This window comes from Stegostoma tigrinum, chromosome X (assembly GCF_030684315.1).
Source record: "Stegostoma tigrinum isolate sSteTig4 chromosome X, sSteTig4.hap1, whole genome shotgun sequence".
Classification (NCBI taxonomy): Eukaryota; Metazoa; Chordata; class Chondrichthyes; order Orectolobiformes; family Stegostomatidae; genus Stegostoma; species Stegostoma tigrinum.
The window spans coordinates 4,705,713-4,725,505 of NC_081404.1; the positions used below are offsets into that span (position 1 = coordinate 4,705,713).

The 19,793-nt window shown below is 58.5% G+C and overlaps 1 protein-coding gene across 3 annotated transcripts in view; it reads right to left on the bottom strand.

Moving 5' to 3' along the window:
• The window catches only part of LOC125448342 (natural resistance-associated macrophage protein 2-like), a 182,065-nt gene that overhangs the window by 90,605 nt on the left and 71,667 nt on the right, over window positions 1–19,793 (bottom strand). The window contains exon 1 of one of the 3 annotated variants that reach the window (XM_048523603.2): window positions 4,638–4,735. The exons of the other annotated variants lie outside the window; for them this stretch is intronic. The gene's annotated coding sequence lies outside the window, so the exon portion shown is untranslated. Of the gene's footprint in view, window positions 1–4,637; window positions 4,736–19,793 lie in introns of those variants that run through there. 3 annotated transcript variants of the gene reach the window in all.

Below are 19,793 nucleotides of genomic sequence, written 5' to 3' on the forward strand. Positions count from 1 at the left end.
CCTGCTGGTGGAAACATCTTCTCCAATGTCCGCTCTTTCCAGATCTTTCAGTATTCTGTAAGTTTCAATCAGATCCCCCCGCATCCTTCTAAACTCCAATAAATACAGGTCGGGAGTCCTCAACTGTTCCTCATACAACAAGCCCTTCATCCCTGGGATCATTATGAGAAACCTCCTCTGGACCTCCTCCAACGCCAGCACATCCTTCCTCAGATAGTGGGCCCAAAACTGCTAACAATATTCCAAACATGGTCTGACCAGAGCCTCATACAGCCTCAGCAGTACATCTCTGCTCTTGTATTCTACACCTCTTGAAATATTTGCTAACATTGCATGTGCCTTCGTAACTGCCAACCGAACCTGCATGTTAACCTTAAGGGAATTCTGAATTAGGTCTCCTAAGTCCCTTTGTGCTTCAGATTTCTGAAGCATTTCCCCAATTATAAAGTAGTGTACATCTCTGTTCTTTTACCAAAGTGCATATCCTCATACTTTCTCACATTGTATTCCATCTGCCACTTCTTTGCTCATTCTCCTACCCTGTCCAAGGCCTTCTGCAGCCTCCCCAGTTCCTCAACACTGTCTGTCCCTCCACTTATCTTTATGTCATCTGCTAACTTAGTAACAATGCCCTCGGTTCCTTTGTCCAAATTGTTAATACATCACGAGAGTAGCTGTTGTCCCAACACTGACTCCTGCGCAACTCCACTAATCACCAGTTGCCATCCAGAAAAAGATGCCTTCGTCTCTACTCTTTGCCTTCTGCCAGTCAGCCAATCCTCTATCTTACCCCGAACGCCATAGGCTGCTATCTTATTTCACAGCCTCCTGTGTAGCACCTTGTCAAAGACATTCTGGAAATCCAAATAGATCACAACCACAGGCTCTCCTTTGTCTAACCTGCTTGTTATCTTCTCAAAGAATTCTAACAGATTTGCCAGACAAGACTTCCCCGTGGTGAAGCTGTGCTGACTCAGCCCTATTTGACCGTGCAGTTGAATTTTTAACAAAGGCCTCAACAATCTTGCCAATGGCTGAGGTCAGGCTAACTGGTGTTTCATGTCTTCTGCCTCCCTCCCTTCTTAATCAGGGGTGTTACGTCAGCCACTTTCCAGTTCTCTGGGACCCTCCCTGACTCCAGTGGCTCATGAAAGATGACACTAATATCTCCACAATCTCCTCAACTGCTTCCCTCAGAACTCTGGGGTATAGTTCATCTGGTCTGGGTGATTAATCCACATTCAGGCTTTTCAGCTTCCTCAGCAGCTTCTTCTTAGAGTCATAGAGTCTTTGTAGAATCATAGAGTCATAGCGGTGTACAGTATGGAAACAAATCCTTTGGCCCAATTCATCCAAGCGAACCAAATATCCTAAATTAATCTAGTCCCATTTGCCAGCATTTGGCCCGTATCCCTCTATATCCTTCCTATTCCTCTTCTCATCCAGATGGCTTTTATATGTTGTAATTGTACCAGCCTCCTGTACCACTTCCTCAGGCAGCTCATTCCATACACACAGCACACTCTGCATGAAAATGTTGCCCCTTAGGCCCTTTTATATGATTCCCTTCTTACCTTAAACCTATGCCCCTCTAGATTTCAACTCTGCTACAATGGACAAAAGAGCTTGTCTATTCATTCTATCCATGCCCCTCATGATTTTATAAACCTCTATAAGTCACCCCTCAGCCTCTGACAGTCCAGGGAAAATAGCCCCAGCCTATCCAGCTTCTCCCTGTAGCTCAAACCCTCCAATCCCGGCAATGTCCTTGTAAATCTTTTCTGAACCCTTTTGGGTTTCACAACATCTTTTCCAGAGCAGGGAGGCCAAATGTGAACACAGTATTACAATAATGGCCTAACCAATGTCCTGTACAGCTGCAACATGGCCCTCCCAACTCCTATACTCAAGGCACTGACCAGTAAAAGCGAGCATACCAAACACCTCCTTCACTACCCTGTCGACCTGCAGCTCCACTTTCAAGGAAATATGAACTTGTACTCCAAGGTCTCTTTATTCAGCATTACTCCCCAGGCCCTTACCATTAAATGTATAAGTCTTGCCCTGATTTACCTTTCCAAAAATGCAGTACCTCACATTTATCTAAATTAAACTCCATCTGCCACTCCTCGGCCCAATGGCCATCTGATCAAGGTCCCACTGTACACTGAGGTAACCTTCTTCACTGTCCACTATGCCACCAATTTTGGTGTCATCTGCAAACTTACTAACCATACCTCTTATGTTCATATCCAAATCATTTACATAAATGATAAAAAGCAGTGGACCCAGCACCGATCCTTATGGTGCACTGCTGGTCACAGGCCTCCAGTCTGAAAAGCATCACCTTCAAGCCAGTTCTGTATCTAAATGGCTAGATCTCCCTGTATCCCATGCAATCTAACCTTGCTAACCAGTCTACCATGAAGAACCTTGTCTAACACTTTCCTGAAGTCCATATACATCACGGCTGCCACTCTGCCTTCATCAATCCTGTTTGTTACTTCTTCAAAAAAAACTCAATTATGTTAATGATGGCCACTATACTCACCTCTGCCCCTCAACTCTCCTGAAGTTCTGGTATGCTGCTGGTCTATTGTGAAAACCGATGGAAAGTACCTATTCAGTTCCTCTGCCATTTCTCTGTTCCGCATTCCTACTTCTCCAGCCTTATTTTCCAGTGGTCCAATGTCCACTCTTGTCTCTTACTTTTTAGTTATCTAAAAACAAACTCTCCCAATCTACTTTTATTTTACTAGCTAGCTTACTTTCAAATTTCATCTCCCACTTTATTGCATTTTTTGTTACCCTCTGCTGGTTTTTAAAAGCTTCCCAATCCCCTGGATTTGCACTAATCTTCACCACATTGTATGCTTTATCTTTTGCTTTTATTCTGTCCCTGAATTCCCTTGTCAGCCATGTTTGCTTCATCCTCCCCTTGGTATGTTTCTATTTCCTTGGGATGACTTTCGGCTGTGCCTCCCAAATTACCCCCACAAATTCCTGCCATTGACGCTCCACCGTCTTCCCTGCTCAGCCCCCCTTCCAATCAACTCTGGCCAGCTCCTCCCTCTCGCCTTTAGAGTTACCTTTACTCAACTGTAATATAGTTACATCTGATTTCAGCTTCTCCCTCTCAAACTGCACAGTGAATTCTATCATATTATGGTCACTATCCCCGAGGGGTTCCTTTACCTGAAGCTCCCTCATCAAGTCTGCCTCATTACACATCAACAAATCCAGAATCACCTGTTCCCTAGAGGGGTCTACCACGAGGTGCGCCAAATCAAATCTTGTAGACATTCCACAAATTCCTCCTCTTGAAATCTGTGACTAACCTGATTTTCACATTCGACCTGCATATTGAAGTCCCCTTGGTTACTGTAATAGTGCCTTTCTCACATGCCTTCTTTATCTCCCAATTTATGTTCTTCCCCACATCCCGACGACTGCTCGGAGGCCTGTATCCAACACCCATCAGGGTCTTTTTCACCTTTGCTGTAAAGTGTATATAGCCATGTTTGTGTGTGTTTAGTTCTGCCTGTTTATAAGTAAAAGGTTTGTATCTATCTATGTTTGTATGCCTGTAAAGGGTTGGTTAGCTGAGTTGGTTGGACAGCTGGTTTGCAATGCGGAATAGTCCCAAAAGTTTGAAGTTACCATGGAAACACTCTCCTTCTCAACCTCTCCCTTTGCATGGTGACCCTCAGGTTAAACCACCACCAGTTATCTCTATCTAATGAGAATCCAGTTCTCATGATCCCATAGGCCAATGGTGACTTTCCATTTGTCTGTTAATTACTATCCATGTCTGTGTCTGTGAGGTCCCAATCAAATATAATGATGAAAAGAGCCAGATGGGAAGTCAAAAGGTTTTTTCCCCTGCCCCCACACCAACACACACACACACACACACACACACACACACACACAGTTTTTAAGGTTTGGGGTGTACTTCCTGGAAATCAATAACACGAGGATCATAGAATTCCAGAATCCGAATCCCTACAGTTCAGGAGCAGGCCACTCAGCTCATAGGGTCCGCATCAACCCTCCAAAGAGCATCCCACCAATCTGTGTATTTTCCCATGACTAACCCAGCAAATCATGCAGAACCTTAAACATGACAAGCAATTTCCCATGGCAAATCCACCTAACCAAGGCATCTTTAGACCGTGGGAGATGACCAGAGCACCCTGAGGAAACCTGCACAGACATGGGGAAGAATGTGCAAACTCCATACAGACAATCGCCTGAGGGTAGGATTGAACCTGGACCCCTAAGACTGTGAGGCAGCAGTGCCAGCCATCATGCTACCCATCAACGTTGAAAAAGACAACTGGAGATGAAATTCAATGTTGACAGGGTCATGGGGTAAATGCTGGGAAGGGAAACCAATTGGAAGGCTCTTTTCAGGAGCCAGCATCGCCAAAATGGGCAGATTGGTCTGGGCTGGAAGACTTAATGACTGTGTGTGTGACAGAGCCTGTCTCCCTTTCCCTCTCTCCAGAGATGTACGGCCCTCCCTGCTTGTTCAACTGGTTCAGAAACAGCGACTGCGGTGTTGACAATGGGGACACGCACACTGAATTCAGCCCCTGCCAGTTCATCCGAGTTCCCCGCAGCTGCAAACTGACCTGCGAAGTATTTACAACGTTTTACGCTTATTCTGTGGCCGAACTCCGACCTCTGTTCCACGAAAGTGGAACTGGGAATGAGTAACAACGAAGCGGTGACGTTTCAGTGAAAGGGAAGCCAAAGAAGGTGAAAGAGCAAGCAGAACTGGGAGCAACATGAGAGGAGAGCAGGCTCAGGGACTGAACCCACATTTCCGGTACTCAAAAGTGGCCGCAGCAGAAAGGAATCATGTGCGGCAGTTCCAACAAAGATATCGCCTTCGATGAGGACTCAGGGGCAAGATACAGCCGGAGAGATCAGCAGCTACGAGCTGCCAGCAAAACAAAGAAAAACCACATCGTGAACTTGTCAGCCGTGACCCTGTCACACCGCAGAAGCGAAAGATCACGGGAACAGATCCAACTCCAGACAACGCAGCACAAAAGACCAAAGTGATATTGTCACATGGTGCTGAGGGGGCAGTGTCGGAGGGTCAGTGCTGAGGGAGCGCGGCACTGTCTGAGGGTCGGTGCTGAGGGAGTGGGCGCTGTCGGAGGGTCACGGCTGAGGGAGTGGGCACTGTCGGAGGGTCACGGCTGAGGGAGTGGGCACTGTCGGAGGGTCAGTGCTGAGGGAGTGGGCACTGTGGGAGGGTCACTGCTGACGGAGTGCCGCACTGTTGGAGGGTCAGTGCTGAGGGAGCGCCGCACTGTTGGAGGGTCAGTGCTGAGGGAGCGCCGCACTGTCGAGGGTCAGTGCTGAGGGACTTGGCAATGTCGGAGGGTCAGTGCTGAGGGAGTGGGCACTGTCAGAGGGTCAGTGCTGCGGGTGCACTGTCGGACGGTCAGTGCTGAGGGAGTGGGCACTGTCGGAGGGTCAGTGCTAAGGGAGTAGGCACTGTCGGAGGGTTAGTGCTGATGGCGCGGGCACTGTCGGAGTGTCACCGCTGAGGGCGTGGGCACTGTCGGAGGGTCAGTGCTGAGGGAGTGGGCACTGTCGGAGGGTCAATGCTGAGGGAGCACTGTCAGAGGGTCAGTGCTGAGGGAGCACTGTCGGAGGGTCAGTGCTGAGGGAGCACTGTGGGTGGGTCAGTGGTGAGGGAGCGGGCACTGTCGGAGGGTCAGTGCTGAGGGAGCACTGTCGGAGGGTCAGTCCTGAGGGAGTGCCGCACTGTCGGAGAGTCAGTGTTGAGGGAGTGGGCACTGTCGGAGGGTCAGTGCTGTGGGAGCACTGTCGGAGGGTCAGTGCTGAGGGAGTGGGCATTGTCGGAGGGTCAGTGCTGAGGGAATGGGCACTGTCGGAGGGTCAGTGCTGAGGGAGTAGGCACTGTCGGAGGCTCAGTGCTGAGGGAGTGGGCATTGTCGGAGGGTCAGTGCTGAGGGAGTGGGCACTGTTGGAGGGTCAGTGCTGAGGGAGCACTGTCAGAGGGTCAGCGCTGAGGGAGTGGGCACTGTCAGAGGGTCAGTGCTGAGAGAATGGGCACTGTCGGAGGGTCAGTGCTGAGGGAGTAGGCACTGTCGGAGGCTCAGTGCTGAGGGAGTGGGTATTGTCGGAGGGTCAGTGCTGAGGGAGTGGGCACTGTGGGAGGGTCAGTGCTGAGGGAACGGGCACTGTCGGAGGGTCAGTGCTAGGGGAGTGCCTCACTGTCGGACGGTCAGTGCTGAGGGAGTGCCTCACTGTCGGAGAGTCAGTGCTGAGGGAGTGCCGCATTGTCGGAGGGTCAGTGCTGAGGGAGTGGGCACAGTTGGAGGGTCAGTGCTGAGAGAGTGGGCACTGTCGGAGGGTCAGTGCTGAAGGAGCACTGTCGGAGGGTCAGTGCTGAGGGAGCGGGCACTGTCGGAGGGTCAGTGCTGAGGGAGTGGGCACTATCAGAGGGTCAGTGCAGAGGGAGCACTGTCGGAGGGTCAGTGCTGAGGGAGTGGGAAATGTCGGAGGGTCAGTGCTGAGGGACCACTGTCGGAGGGTCAGTGCTGAGGGAGCACAGTCGGAGGTTCAGTGTTGAGGGAATGGGCACTGTCAGAGGCTCAGCGCTAAGGGGGCACTGTCGGAGAGTCAGTGCTGAGGGAGTGGGCACTGTCGGAGGGTCAGTGCTGAGGGAGCACTGTCGGAGGGTCAGTGCTGAGGGAGTGGGCACTGTCGGAGGGTCAGTGCTGAGGGAGCACTGTCAGAGGGTCAGCGCTGAGGGAGCACTGTTGGGGGGTCAGTGCTGAGGGAGTGGGCGCTGTCGGAGGGTCAGTGCTGAGGGAGTGGGCGCTGTCGGAGGGTCAGTGTTGAGGGAGTGGGCACTGTCGGAGGGTCAGTGCTGAGGGAGTGGGCGCTGTCGGAGGGTCAGTGTTGAGGGAGTGGGCACTGTCGGAGGGTCAGTGCTGAGCGAGCGGTCACTGTCGGAGTGTCACGGCTGAGGGAGTGGGCACTGTCGGAGGGTCACTGCTGACGGAGTGCCGCACTGTTGGAGGGTCAGTGCTGAGGGAGCGCCACACTGTTGGAGGGTCAGTGCTGAGGGAGCGCCGCACTGTCGAGGGTCAGTGCTGAGGGACTTGGCAATGTTGGAGGGTCAGTGCTGAGGGAGTGGGCACTGTCAGAGGATCAGTGCTGCGGGTGCACTGTCGGACGGTCAGTGCTGAGGGAGTGGGCATTGTCGGAGTGTCAGTGCTGAGGGAGCACTGTCGGAGGGTCAGTGCTGAGGGAGTGGGCACTGTTGGAGGGTCAGTGCTGAGGGATCAATGTCGGAGGGTCAGTGCTGAGGGAGTGGGCACTGTGGGAGGGTCAGTGCTGTGGGAGCACTGTCGGAGGGTCAGTGCTGAGGGAGTTGGCACTGTCGGAGGGTCAGTGCTGAGGGAGTGGGCACTGTCGGAGGGTCAGTGCTGAGGGAGTGGGCACTGTCGGAGGGTCAGTGCTGAGGGAGCATTGTCAGAGGGTCAGCGCTGAGGGAGTGGGCACTGTCGGAGGGTCAATGCTGAGGGAGCACTGTCAGAGGGTCAGTGCTGAGGGAGCACTGTCGGAGGGTCAGTGCTGAGGGGGCACTGTGGGTGGGTCAGTGGCGAGGGAGCGGGCACTGTCGGAGGGTCAGTGCTGAGGGAGCACTGTCGGAGGGTCAGTCCTGTGGGAGTGCCGCACTGTCGGAGAGTCAGTGTTGAGGGAGTGGGCACTGTCGGAGGGTCAGTGCTGTGGGAGCACTGTCGGAGGGTCAGTGCTGAGGGAGTTGGCACTGTCGGAGGGTCAGTGCTGAGGGAGTGGGCATTGTCGGAGGGTCAGTGCTGAGGGAATGGGCACTATCGGAGGGTCAGTGTTGAGGGAGTGGGCACTGTCGGAGAGTCAGTGTTGAGGGAGTGGGCACTGTCGGAGGGTCAGTGCTGAGGGAGTGGGCATTGTCGGAGGGTCAGTGCTGAGGGAGTGGGCACTGTCGGAGGGTCAGTGCTGAGGGAATGGGCACTATCGGAGGGTCAGTGCTGAGGGAGTAGGCACTGTCGGAGGCTCAGTGCTGAGGGAGTGGGTATTGTCAGAGGGTCAGTGCTGAGGGAGTGGGCACTGTGGGAGGGTCAGTGCTGAGGGAACGGGCACTGTCGGAGGGTCAGTGCTAGGGGAGTGCCTCACTGTCGGACGGTCAGTGCTGAGGGAGTGCCGCATTGTCGGAGGGTCAGTGCTGAGGGAGTGGGTACTTCGGAGAGTCAGTGCTGAGGGAGTGGGCACAGTTGGAGGGTCAGTGCTGAGAGAGTGGGCACTGTCGGAGGGTCAGTGCTGAGGGAGCACTGTCGGAGGGTCAGTGCTGAGGGAGCGGGCACTGTCAGTGCTGAGGGAGTGGGCACTATCAGAGGGTCAGTGCAGAGGGAGCACTGTCGGAGGGTCAGTGCTGAGGGAGCACAGTCGGAGGTTCAGTGTTGAGGGAATGGGCACTGTCAGAGGCTCAGTGCTAAGGGGGCACTGTCGGCGGGTCAGTGCTGAGGGAGTGGGCACTGTCGGAGGGTCAGTGCTGAGGAAGCACTGTCGGAGGGTCAGTGCTGAGGGAGTGGGCACTGTCGGAGGGTCAGTGCTGAGGGAGCACTGTCAGAGGGTCAGCGCTGAGGGAGCACTGTTGGGGGGTCAGTGCTGAGGGAGTGGGCGCTGTCGGAGGGTCAGTGTTGAGGGAGTGGGCACTGTCGGAGGCTCAGCGCTTAGGGGGCACTGTCGGAGGGTCAGTGCTGAGGGAATGGGCACTGTCGGAGGGTCAGTACTGAGGGAGTGCTGCACTGTCAGATGGTCATTGCTGAGGGAGTACTTCACTGTCGGTGAGTCAGTGCTGAGGAACCGCTGCACTGTCGAGCGTCAGTGCTGAGGGAGTGGGCACTGTCGGAGAGTCAGTGCTGAGGGATTGGGCACTGTCAGAGGGTCAGTGCTGCGGGAGCACTGTCGGACGGTCAGTGCTGAGTGAGTGGGCATTGTCGGAGTGTCAGTGCTGAGGGAGCATTGTCGGAGGGTCAGCGCTGAGGGAGCACTATTGGAGGGTCAGTGCTGACGGAGTGGGCACTGTCAGAGGGTCGGCGCTGAGGGAGCACTGTTGGAGGGTCAGTGCTGAGTGAGTGGGCATTGTCGGAGTGTCAGTGCTGAGGGAGCATTGTCGGAGGGTCAGCGCTGAGGGAGCACTATTGGAGGGTCAGTGCTGACGGAGTGGGCACTGTCAGAGGGTCGGCGCTGAGGGAGCACTGTTGGAGGGTCAGTGCTGAGGGAGTGGGCACTATCGGAGGGTCAGTGCTGAGGGAGTGGGCACTATCGGAGGGTCAGTGCTGAGGGAATGGGCACTGTCAGAGGGTCAGTGCTGCGGGAGCACTGTCGGACGGTCAGTGCTGAGTGAGTGGGCATTGTCGGAGTGTCAGTGCTGAGGGAGCATTGTCGGAGGGTCAGCGCTGAGGGAGCACTATTGGAGGGTCAGTGCTGAGGGAATGGGCACTGTCAGAGGGTCGGCGCTGAGGGACCACTGTTGGAGGGTCAGTGCTGAGGGAGTGGGCACTGTCGGAGTGTCAGTGCTGAGGGAGTGGGCACTGTCGGAGAGTCAGTGCTGAGGGAGTGGGCACTGTCAGAGTGTCAGTGCGGAGGGAGTGGGCACTGTCGGAGGGTCAGTGCTGACGGAGAGCCGCACTGTCAGAGGGTCAGCACTGAGGGAGTGGGCACTGTCGGAGGGTCAGTGCTGAGGGAATGGGCACTGTCGGAGGGTCACTGCTGAGGGAGCACTGACAGAGGGTCAGTGCTGAGGGAGCACTGTGGGTGGGTCAGTGGTGACGGAGTGGGCACTGTCGGAGGGTCAGTGCTGAGGGAGCACTGTCGGAGGGTCAGTGTTAAGGGAGCACTGTGGGTGGGTCAGTGGTGACGGAGTGCCGCACTGTCGCAGGGTCAGTGCTGAGGGAGTGGGCACTGTCGGAGCGTCAGTGCTGAGTGAGTGGGAACTGTCGGAGTGTCAGTGCTGAGGGATCGGGCACTGTCGGAGGGTCAGGGTTGAGGGAACGGGCAATGTCGGAGGGTCAGTTCTGAGGGAGTGCCGCACGGTCGGAGGGTCAGTGCTGAGGGAGCCCCCCACCGTAGTAGGGTCAGTGCTGAGGGAGTGGGCAATTCGGAGAGTCAGTGTTGAGGGAATGGGCATTGGCGGAGGGTCAGTGCTGAGGGAGTGGGCATTGTCGGAGGGTCAGTGCTGAGGGAGTGGGCACTGTCGGAGTGTCAGTGCTTCGGGAGTGGTCACTGTCGGAGGGTCAGTGCTGAGGGAGCACCGCACCGCAGGAGGGTCAGTGCTGAGGGAGTGGGCACTGTCGGAAGGTCAGTACTGAGGGAGTGGGCAGTATTGGATCGTTGGTGCTGAGGGAGCGCCGCACTGTCAGAGGGTCAGTGCTGAGGGAGTGGGCACTGTCGGAGGGTCAGTGCTGAGGGAGTGGGCACTGTCGGAGGGTCAGTGCTGAGGGATCGGGCACTGTCAGAAGGTCAGTGCTGAGGGAGTGGGCACTGTTGGAGGGTCAGTGCTGAGGGAGTGGGCACTGTCGGAAGGTCAGTGCTGAGGGATTGGGCACTGTCAGAGGGTCACTGCTGAGGCAGCACTGTCGGAGGGTCAGTGTTGAGGGAGTGGGCACTGTCGGAAGGTCAGTGCTGAGGGATTGGGCACTGTCAGAGGGTCACTGCTGAGGGAGCACTGTCGGAGGGTCAGTGCTGAAGGAGTGGGCACTGTCGGAGGGTCAGTGCTGAGGGACCACTGTCGGAGGGTCAGTGTTGAGGGAGTGGGCATTGTCGGATGGTCAGTGCTGAGGGAGTGGGCACTGTCGCAGGGTCAGTGCTGAGGGACTGGGCACTGTGGGAGGGTCAGTGCTGAGGGAGAGGGCACTGTCGGAGGGTCAGTGCTGAGGGAGTGGGCACTGTCGGAGGGTCAGTGCTGAGGGAGTGGGCAGTATTGGATGGTTGGTGCTGAGGGAGCACCGCACTGTCGGAGGGTCAGTGCTGAGGGAGAGCTGCACTGTCGAGGGTCAGTGCTGATGGAGTGAGCACTGTCGGAGGGTCAGTGCTGAGGGAGAGCTGCACAGCCGGAGTGTCAGTGCTGAGGGAGCGCCGCACTGTCAGAGGGTCAGGGCTGAGGGAGCACGGCACCATAGGAGGGTAAGTGCTGAGGGAGTGCCGCACTGTTGGATGGTCAGTGCTGAGGGAGTGGGCACTGTCGGAGGATCAGTGCTGAGGGAGCACTGTCGGAGGGTCAGTGCTGAGGGAGTGGGCATTGTCGGAGGGTCAGTGCTGAGGGAGTGGGCATTGTCGGAGGGCCAGTGCTGAGGGAATGGGCACTGTCGGAGGGTCAGTGCTGAGGGAGTGGGCATTGTCGGAGGGTCAGTGCTGAGGGAGTGGGCACTGTTGGACGGTCTGTGCTGAGGGTCCACTGTCGGAGGGCCAGTGCTGAGGGAGCACCGCATTGTCGAGGGTCATTGCTGAGGGAGTGGGCACAGTCGGAGGGTCAGTGCTGAGGGAGTGGGCACTGTCGGAGGGTCAGTGCTGAGGGAGTGGGCATTGTCGGAGGGTCAGTGCTGAGGGAATGGGCACTGTCGGAGGGTCACTGCTGACGGAGAGCCGCACTGTCAGAGGATCAGCACTGAGGGAGTGGGCACTGTCGGAGGGTCAGTGCTGAGGGAATGGGCACTGTCGGAGGGTCACTGCTGAGGGAGCACTGACAGAGGGTCAGTGCTGAGGGAGCACTGTCGGAGGGTCAGTGCTAAGGGAGCACTGTGGGTGGGTCAGTGGTGACGGAGTGGGCACTGTCGGAGGGTCAGTGCTGAGGGAGCACTGTCGGAGGGTCAGTCCTGAGGGAGTGCCGCACTGTTGCAGGGTCAGTGCTGAGGGAGTGGGCACTGTCGGAGCGTCAGTGCTGAGGGAGCGGGCACTGTCGGAGGGTCAGTGCTGAGTGAGTGGGAACTGTCGGAGTGTCAGTGCTGAGGGAGCGGGCACTGTCGGAGGGTCAGGGTTGAGGGAACGGGCAATGTCGGAGGGTCAGTTCTGAGAGAGTGCCGCACGGTCGGAGGGTCAGTGCTGAGGGAGCCCCCCACCGTAGGAGGGTCAGTGCTGAGGGAGTGGGCAATTCGGAGAGTCAGTGTTGAGGGAATGGGCATTGTCGGAGGGTCAGTGCTGAGGGAGCACTGTCGGAGGGTCAGTGCTGAGGGAGTGGGCATTGTCGGAGTGTCAGTGCTGAGAGAGTGGGCACTGTCGGAGGGTCAGTGCTGAGGGAGTGGCCATTGTCGGAGGGTCAGTGCTGAGGGAGTGGGCACTGTCGGAGGGTCAGTGCTGAGGGAGCACCGCACCGTAGGAGGGTCAGTGCTGAGGGAGTGGGCACTGTCGGAAGGTCAGTACTGAGGGAGTGGGCAGTATTGGATGGTTGGTGCTGAGGGAGCACCGCACTGTCGGAGGGTCAGTGCTGAGGGAGAGCTGCACTGTCGAGGGTCAGTGCTGACGGAGTGGGCACTGTCGGAGGGTCAGTGCTGAGGGATCGGGCACTGTCAGAAGGTCAGTGCTGAGGGAGTGGGCACTGTTGGTGGGTCAGTGCTGAGGGAGTGGGCACTGTCGGAAGGTCAGTGCTGAGGGATTGGGCACTGTCAGAGGGTCACTGCTGAGGCAGCACTGTCGGAGGGTCAGTGTTGAGGGAGTGGGCACTGTCGGAGGGTCAGTGCTGACGGAATGGGGACTGTCGGAGGGTTAGTGCTGAGGGAGTGGGCACTGTCGGAGGGCCAGTGATGAGGGAGTGCCGCACTGTCGGAGGGTCTGTGCTGAGGGACCACTGTCGGAGGGTCAGTGCTGAGGGAGTGGGCATTTTCGGAGGGTCAGTGCTGAGGGAGAGCTGCACTGCCGGAGTGTCAGTGCTGAGGGAGCGCCGCACTGTCAGAGGGTCAGGGCTGAGGGAGCACGGCACCGTAGGAGGGTAAGTGCTGAGGGAGTGCCGCACTGTTGGATGGTCAGTGCTGAGGGAGTGGGCACTGTCGGAGGGTCAGTGCTGAGGGAGCACTGTCGGAGGGTCAGTGCTGAGGGAGTGGGCATTGTTGGAGGGTCAGTGCTGAGGGAGTGGACATTGTCGGAGGGTCAGTGCTGAGGGAATGGGCACTGTCGGAGGGTCAGTGCTGAGGGAGTGGGCATTGTCGGAGGGTCAGTGCTGAGGGAGTGGGCACTGTCGGACGGTCTGTGCTGAGAGTCCACTGTCGGAGGGCCAGTGCTGAGGGAGCACCGCATTGTCGAGGGTCATTGCTGAGGGAGTGGGCACAGTCGGAGGGTCAGTGCTGAGGGAGTGGGCACTGTCGGAGGGTCAGTGCTGAGGGAGTGGGCATTGTCGGAGGGTCAGTGCTGAGGGAATGGGCACTGTCGGAGGGTCACTGCTGACGGAGAGCCGCACTGTCAGAGGGTCAGCACTGAGGGAGTGGGCACTGTCGGAGGGTCAGTGCTGAGGGAATGGGCACTGTCGGAGGGTCACTGCTGAGGGAGCACTGACAGAGGGTCAGTGCTGAGGGAGCACTGTCGGAGGGTCAGTGCTAAGGGAGCACTGTGGGTGGGTCAGTGGTGACGGAGTGGGCACTGTCAGAGGGTCAGTGCTGTGGGAGCACTGTCGGAGGGTCAGTACTGAGGGAGTGCCGCACTGTCGCAGGGTCAGTGCTGAGGGAGTGGGCACTGTCGGAGCGTCAGTGCTGAGGGAGCGGGCACTGTCGGAGGGTCAGTGCTGAGTGAGTGGGAACTGTCGGAGTGTCAGTGCTGAGGGAGCGGGCACTGTCGGAGGGTCAGGGTTGAGGGAACGGGCAATGTCGGAGGGTCAGTTCTGAGAGAGTGCCGCACGGTCGGAGGGTCAGTGCTGAGGGAGTGGGCAATTCGGAGAGTCAGTGTTGAGGGAATGGGCATTGTCGGAGGGTCAGTGCTGAGGGAGCACTGTCGGAGGGTCAGTGCTGAGGGAGTGGGAATTGTCGGAGTGTCAGTGCTGAGAGAGTGGGCACTGTCGGAGGGTCAGTGCTGAGGGAGTGGCCATTGTCGGAGGGTCAGTGCTGAGGGAGTGGGCACTGTCGGAGGGTCAGTGCTGAGGGAGCACCGCACCGTAGGAGGGTCAGTGCTGAGGGAGTGGGCACTGTCGGAAGGTGAGTACTGAGGGAGTGGGCAGTATTGGATGGTTGGTGCTGAGGGAGCACCGCACTGTCGGAGGGTCAGTGCTGAGGGAGAGCTGCACTGTCGAGGGTCAGTGCTGACGGAGTGGGCACTGTCGGAGGGTCAGTGCTGAGGGAGTGGGCACTGTCGGAGGGTCAGTGCTAAGGGATCGGGCACTGTCAGAAGGTCAGTGCTGAGGGAGTGGGCACTGTTGGTGGGTCAGTGCTGAGGGAGTGGGCACTGTCGGAAGGTCAGTGCTGAGGGATTGGGCACTGTCAGAGGGTCACTGCTGAGGCAGCACTGTCGGAGGGTCAGTGTTGAGGGAGTGGGCACTGTCGGAAGGTCAGTGCTGAGGGATTGGGCACTGTCAGAGGGTCACTGCTGAGGGAGCACTGTCGGAGGGTCAGTGCTGAAGGAGTGGGCACTGTCGGAGGGTCAGTGCTGAGGGACCACTGTCGGAGGGTCAGTGCTGAGGGAGTGGGCACTGTCGCAGGGTCAGTGCTGAGGGACTGGGCTCTGTGGGAGGGTCAGTGCTGAGGGAGAGGGCACTGTCGGAGGGTCAGTGCTGAGGGAGTGGGCACTGTCGGAGGGTCAGTGCTGAGGGAGTGGGCAGTATTGGTTGGTTGGTGCTGAGGGAGCACCGCACTGTCGGAGGGTCAGTGCTGAGGGAGAGCTGCACTGTCGAGGGTCAGTGCTGATGGAGTGAGCACTGCCGGAGTGTCAGTGCTGAGGGAGCGCCGCACTGTGAGAGGGTCAGGGCTGAGGGAGCACGGCACCATAGGAGGGTCAGTGCTGAGGGTGCACGGCACCGTAGGAGGGTCAGTGCTGAGGGAGTGTCGCACTGTTGGAGGGTCAGTGATGAGGGAGTGCCGCACTGTCGGAGGGTCAGTGCTGAGGGAGTGCCGCACTGTCGGAGGGTCAGTGCTGAGGAAGTGCCGCACTGTCGGAGGGTCACTGCTGAGGAAGTGGGCACTGTCGGAGGGTCAGTGCTGAGGGAGTGGGAATTGTCGGACGGTCAGTGCTGAGGGAGTGGGCACAGTCGGAGGGTCAGTGCTGAGGGAGTGGGCACTGTCGGAGGGTCAGTGATGAGGGAGTGCCGCACTGTCGGAGGGTCAGTGCTGAGGGACCACTGTCGGAGGGTCAGTGCTGAGGGAGTGGGCACTGTCGGAGGGTCAGTGCTGAGGGAATGGGCACTGTCGGAGGGTCAGTGCTGAGGGAGTGGGCACTGTCGGAGGGTCAGTACTAAGGGATAGGGCACTGTCGGAGGGTCAGTACTGAGGGATAGGGCACTGTCGGAGGGTCACTGCTGAGGAAGTGGGCACTGTCGGAGGGTCAGTGCTGAGGGAGTGGGAATTGTCGGACGGTCAGTGCTGAGGGAGTGGGCACAGTCGGAGGGTCAGTGCTGAGGGAGTGCCGCACTGTCGGAGGGTCAGTGCTGAGGGACCACTGTCGGAGGGTCAGTGCTGAGGGAGTGGGCACTGTCGGAGGGTCAGTGCTGAGGGAATGGGCACTGTCGGAGGGTCAGTGCTGAGGGAGTGGGCACTGTCGGAGGGTCAGTACTAAGGGATAGGGCACTGTCGGAGGGTCAGTACTGAGGGATAGGGCACTGTCGGAGGGTCAGTGCTGAGGGGGCGGGCACTGTCGGAGGGTCTGTGCTGAGGGAGTGGGCACTGTCGGAGGGTCAGTGCTGAGGGAGTGGGCACTGTCGGAGGGTCTGTGCTGAGGGAGTGGGCACTGTCGGAGGGTCAGTGCTGAGGGAGTGGGCACTGTCAGAGGGTCAGCGCTGAGGGAGCACTGTCGGAGGGTATGTGATGAGGGGGTGCCGCACTGTCGAGGGTCATTGCTGAGGGAGTGGGCACTGTCATAGGTTCAGTGCTGAGGGAGTGGGCACTGTCGGAGGGTCAGTGCTGAGGGAGTGGGCACTGTCGGAGGGTCAGTGCTGAGGGAGCACTGTCGGAGTGTCAGTGCTGAGTGAGTGGCACTATCGTAGGGTCAATGCTGAGGCAGCACTGTCGGAGGGTCCGTGCTGAGGGGGTGGGCACTGTCGGAGGGTCTGTGCTGAGTGAGTGGCACTGTCGTAAGGTCCATGCTGAGGGAGCACTGTTGGAGGGTCAGTGCTGAGGGAGTGCCGCACTGTCGGAGGGTTATTGATGAGGGAGTGGGCACTGTCGAAGGGTCAGTGCTGAGGGAGTGGGCACTGACAGAGGGTCAGTGCTGAGGGATCGGGCACTGTCAGAGGATCAGTGCTGAGGCAGCGCCGCACTGTCGGAGGGTCAGGGCTGAGGGATCACCGCACTGTCGGAGGGTCAGTGCTGAGGGAGTGCCGCACTGTTGGAGGGTCAGTGCTGAGGGAGTGGGCACTGTCAGAGGGTCAGTGCTGAGGGAGTGGGTACTGTCGGAGGGTCAGTGCTGAGGGTGTGGGCACTGTCGGAGGGTCTGTGCTGAGGGAGTGGGCACTGTCGGAGGGTCAGTGCTGAGGGAGTGGGCACTGTCGGAGGGTCAGTGCTGAGGGAGTGGGCACTGTCGGAGGGTCTGTGCTGAGGGAGTGGGCACTGTCGGAGGGTCAGTGCTGAGGGAGTGGGCACTGTCAGAGGGTCAGTGCTGAGGGAGTGGGCACTGTCGGAGGGTCAGTGCTGAGGGAGTGGGCTCTGTCGGAGGGTCAGTGCTGAGGGAGTGCCGCTCTGTCGGAGGGTCAGTGCTGAGGGAGTGGGCAATTCGGAGAGTCAGTGTTGAGGGAATGGGCATTGTCGGAGGGTCAGTGCTGAGGGAGCACTGGCAGAGTGTCAGTGCTTCGGGAGTGGGCACTGTCGGAGGGTAAGTGCTGACGGAGTGGGCACTGTCGGAAGGTCAGTACTGAGGGAGTGGGCAGTATTGGAGGGTTGGTGCTGAGGGAGCACCGCACAGTGGGAGGGTCAGTGCTGAGGGAGAGCTGCACAGTCGAGGGTCAGTGCTGACGGAGTGGGCACTGTCGGAGGGTCAGTACTGAGGGAAAGCTGCACTTTCGAGGGTCAGTGCTGACGGAGTGGGCACTGTCAGAGGGTCAGTGCTGAGGGAGTGGGCACTGTCGGAGGGTCATTGCTGAGGGAGCACTGTCGGAGGGTCAGTGTTGAGGGAGTGGGCATTGTCGGAGGGTCAGTGCTGAAGGAGTGGGGACTGTCGGAGGGTCAGTGCTGAGGGAGTGGACACTGTCGGAGGGTCAGTGCTGAGGGACTGGGCACTGTGGGAGAGGGCACTGTCGGAGGGTCAGTGCTGAGGGAGTGGGCACTGTCGGAGGGTCAGTACAGAGGGTGAGCTGCACTGTCGAGGGTCAGTGCTGACGGAGTGGGCACTGTCGGAGGGTCAGTGCTGAGGAAGTGGGCAGAGTCGGAGGGTCAGTGCTGAGGGAGTGGGCATTGTCGGAGGGTCAGTGCTGAGGGAGAGCTGCACTGTCGAGGGTCAGTGCTGACGGAATGGGCACTGTCGGAGTGTCAGTGCTGAGGGAGAGCTGCACTTTTGAGGGTCAGTGCTGACGGAGTGGGCACTGTCAGAGGGTCAGTGCTGAGGGAGTGGGCACTGTCGGAGGGTCAGTGCTGAGGGAGTGGGCACTGTCGGAGGGTCAGTGCTGAGGGAGCACTGTCGGAGGGTCAGTGTTGAGGGAGTGGGCATTGTCGGAGGGTCAGTGCTGAAGGAGTGGGCACTGTCGGAGGGTCAGTGCTGCGGGACCACTGTCGGAGGGTCAGTGTTGAGGGAGTGGGCATTGTTGGAGGGTCAGTGCTGAGGGAGTGGGCACTGTCGCAGGGTCAGTGCTGAGAGACTGGGCACTGTGGGAGAGGGCACTGTCGGAGGGTCAGTGCTGAGGGAGTGGGCACTGTCGGAGGGTCAGTACAGAGGGAGAGCTGCACTGTCGAGGGTCAGTGCTGACGGAGTGGGCACAGTCGGAGGGTCAGTGCTGAGGGAGTGGGCATTGTCGGAGGGTCAGTGCTGAGGGAGAGCTGCACTGTCGAGGGTCAGTGCTGACGGAGTGGGCACTGTCGGAGGGTCAGTGCTGAGGGAGAGCTGCACTTTCGAGGGTCAGTGCTGACGGAGTGGGCACTGTCGGAGGGTCAGTGCTGAGGGAGTGGGCACGAACGGAGGGTCAGTGCTGAGGGAGTGGGCAGTATTGGAGGGTTGGTGCTGAGGGAGCACCGCACTGTCGGAGGGTCAGTGCTGAGGGAGCACTGTCGGAGGGTCAGTGTTGAGGGAGTGGGCATTGTCGGAGGGTCAGTGCTGAAGGAGTGGGCACTGTCGGAGGGTCAGTGCTGCGGGACCACTGTCGGAGGGTCAGTGTTGAGGGAGTGGCCATTGTTGGAGGGTCAGTGCTGAGGGAGTGGGCACTGTCGCAGGGTCAGTACAGAGGGAGAGCTGCACTGTCGAGGGTCAGTGCTGACGGAGTGGGCACTGTCGGAGGGTCAGTGCTGAGGGAGTGGGCACTGTGGGAGGGTCAGTGTTGAGGGAGTGGGCATTGTTGGAGGGTCAGTGCTGAGGGAGTGGGCACTGTCGCAGGGTCAGTGCTGAGGGACTGGGCACAGTGGGAGAGGGCACTGTCGGAGGGTCAGTGCTGAGGGAGTGGGCACTGTCGGAGGGTCAGTGCTGAGGGAGAGCTGCACTGTCGAGGGTCAGTGCTGACGGAGTGGGCACTGTCGGAGGGTCAGTGCTGAGGGAGAGCTGCACTGTCGGAGAGTCAGTGCTGAGGGAGTGGGCACTGTCAGAGGGTCAGTGCTGAGGGAGTGCCGCTCTGTCGGAGGGTCAGTGCTGAGGGACTGGGCATTTCGGAGAGTCAGTGTTGAGGGAATGGGCATTGTCGGAGGGCCAGTGCTGAGGGAGCACTGTCGGAGTGTCAGTGCTTCGGGAGTGGGCACTGTCGGAGGGTAAGTGCTGACGGAGTGGGCACTGTCGGAAGGTCAGTACTGAGGGAGTGGGCAGTATTGGAGGGTTGGTGCTGAGGGAGCACCGCACTGTCGGAGGGTCAGTACTGAGGGAAAGCTGCACTGTCGAGGGTCAGTGCTGACGGAGTGGGCACTGTCAGAGGGTCATTGCTGAGGGAGTGGGCACTGTCAGAGGGTCATTGCTGAGGGAGTGGGCACTGTCGGTGGGTCAGTGCTGAGGGATCGGGCACTGTCAGACGGTCAGTGCTGAGGGAGTGGGCACTGTTGGAGGGTCAGTGCTGAGGGAGTGGGCACTGTCGGAGGGTCAGTGCTGAGGGATTGGGGACTGTCAGAGGGTCAGTGCTGAGGGAGCACTGTCGGAGGGTCAGTGTTGAGGGAGTGGGCATTGTCGGAGGGTCAGTGCTGAAGGAGTGGGCACTGTCGGAGGGTCAGTGCTGCGGGGCCACTGTCGGAGGGTCAGTGTTGAGGGAGTGGGCATTGTTGGAGGGTCAGTGCTGAGGGAGTGGGCACTGTCGCAGGGTCAGTGCTGAGGGACTGGGCACTGTGGGAGAGGGCACTGTCGGAGGGTCAGTGCTGAGGGAGTGGGCACTGTCGGAGGGTCAGTGCAGAGGGAGAGCTGCACTGTCGAGGGTCAGTGCTGACGGAGTGGGCACAGTCGGAGGGACAGTG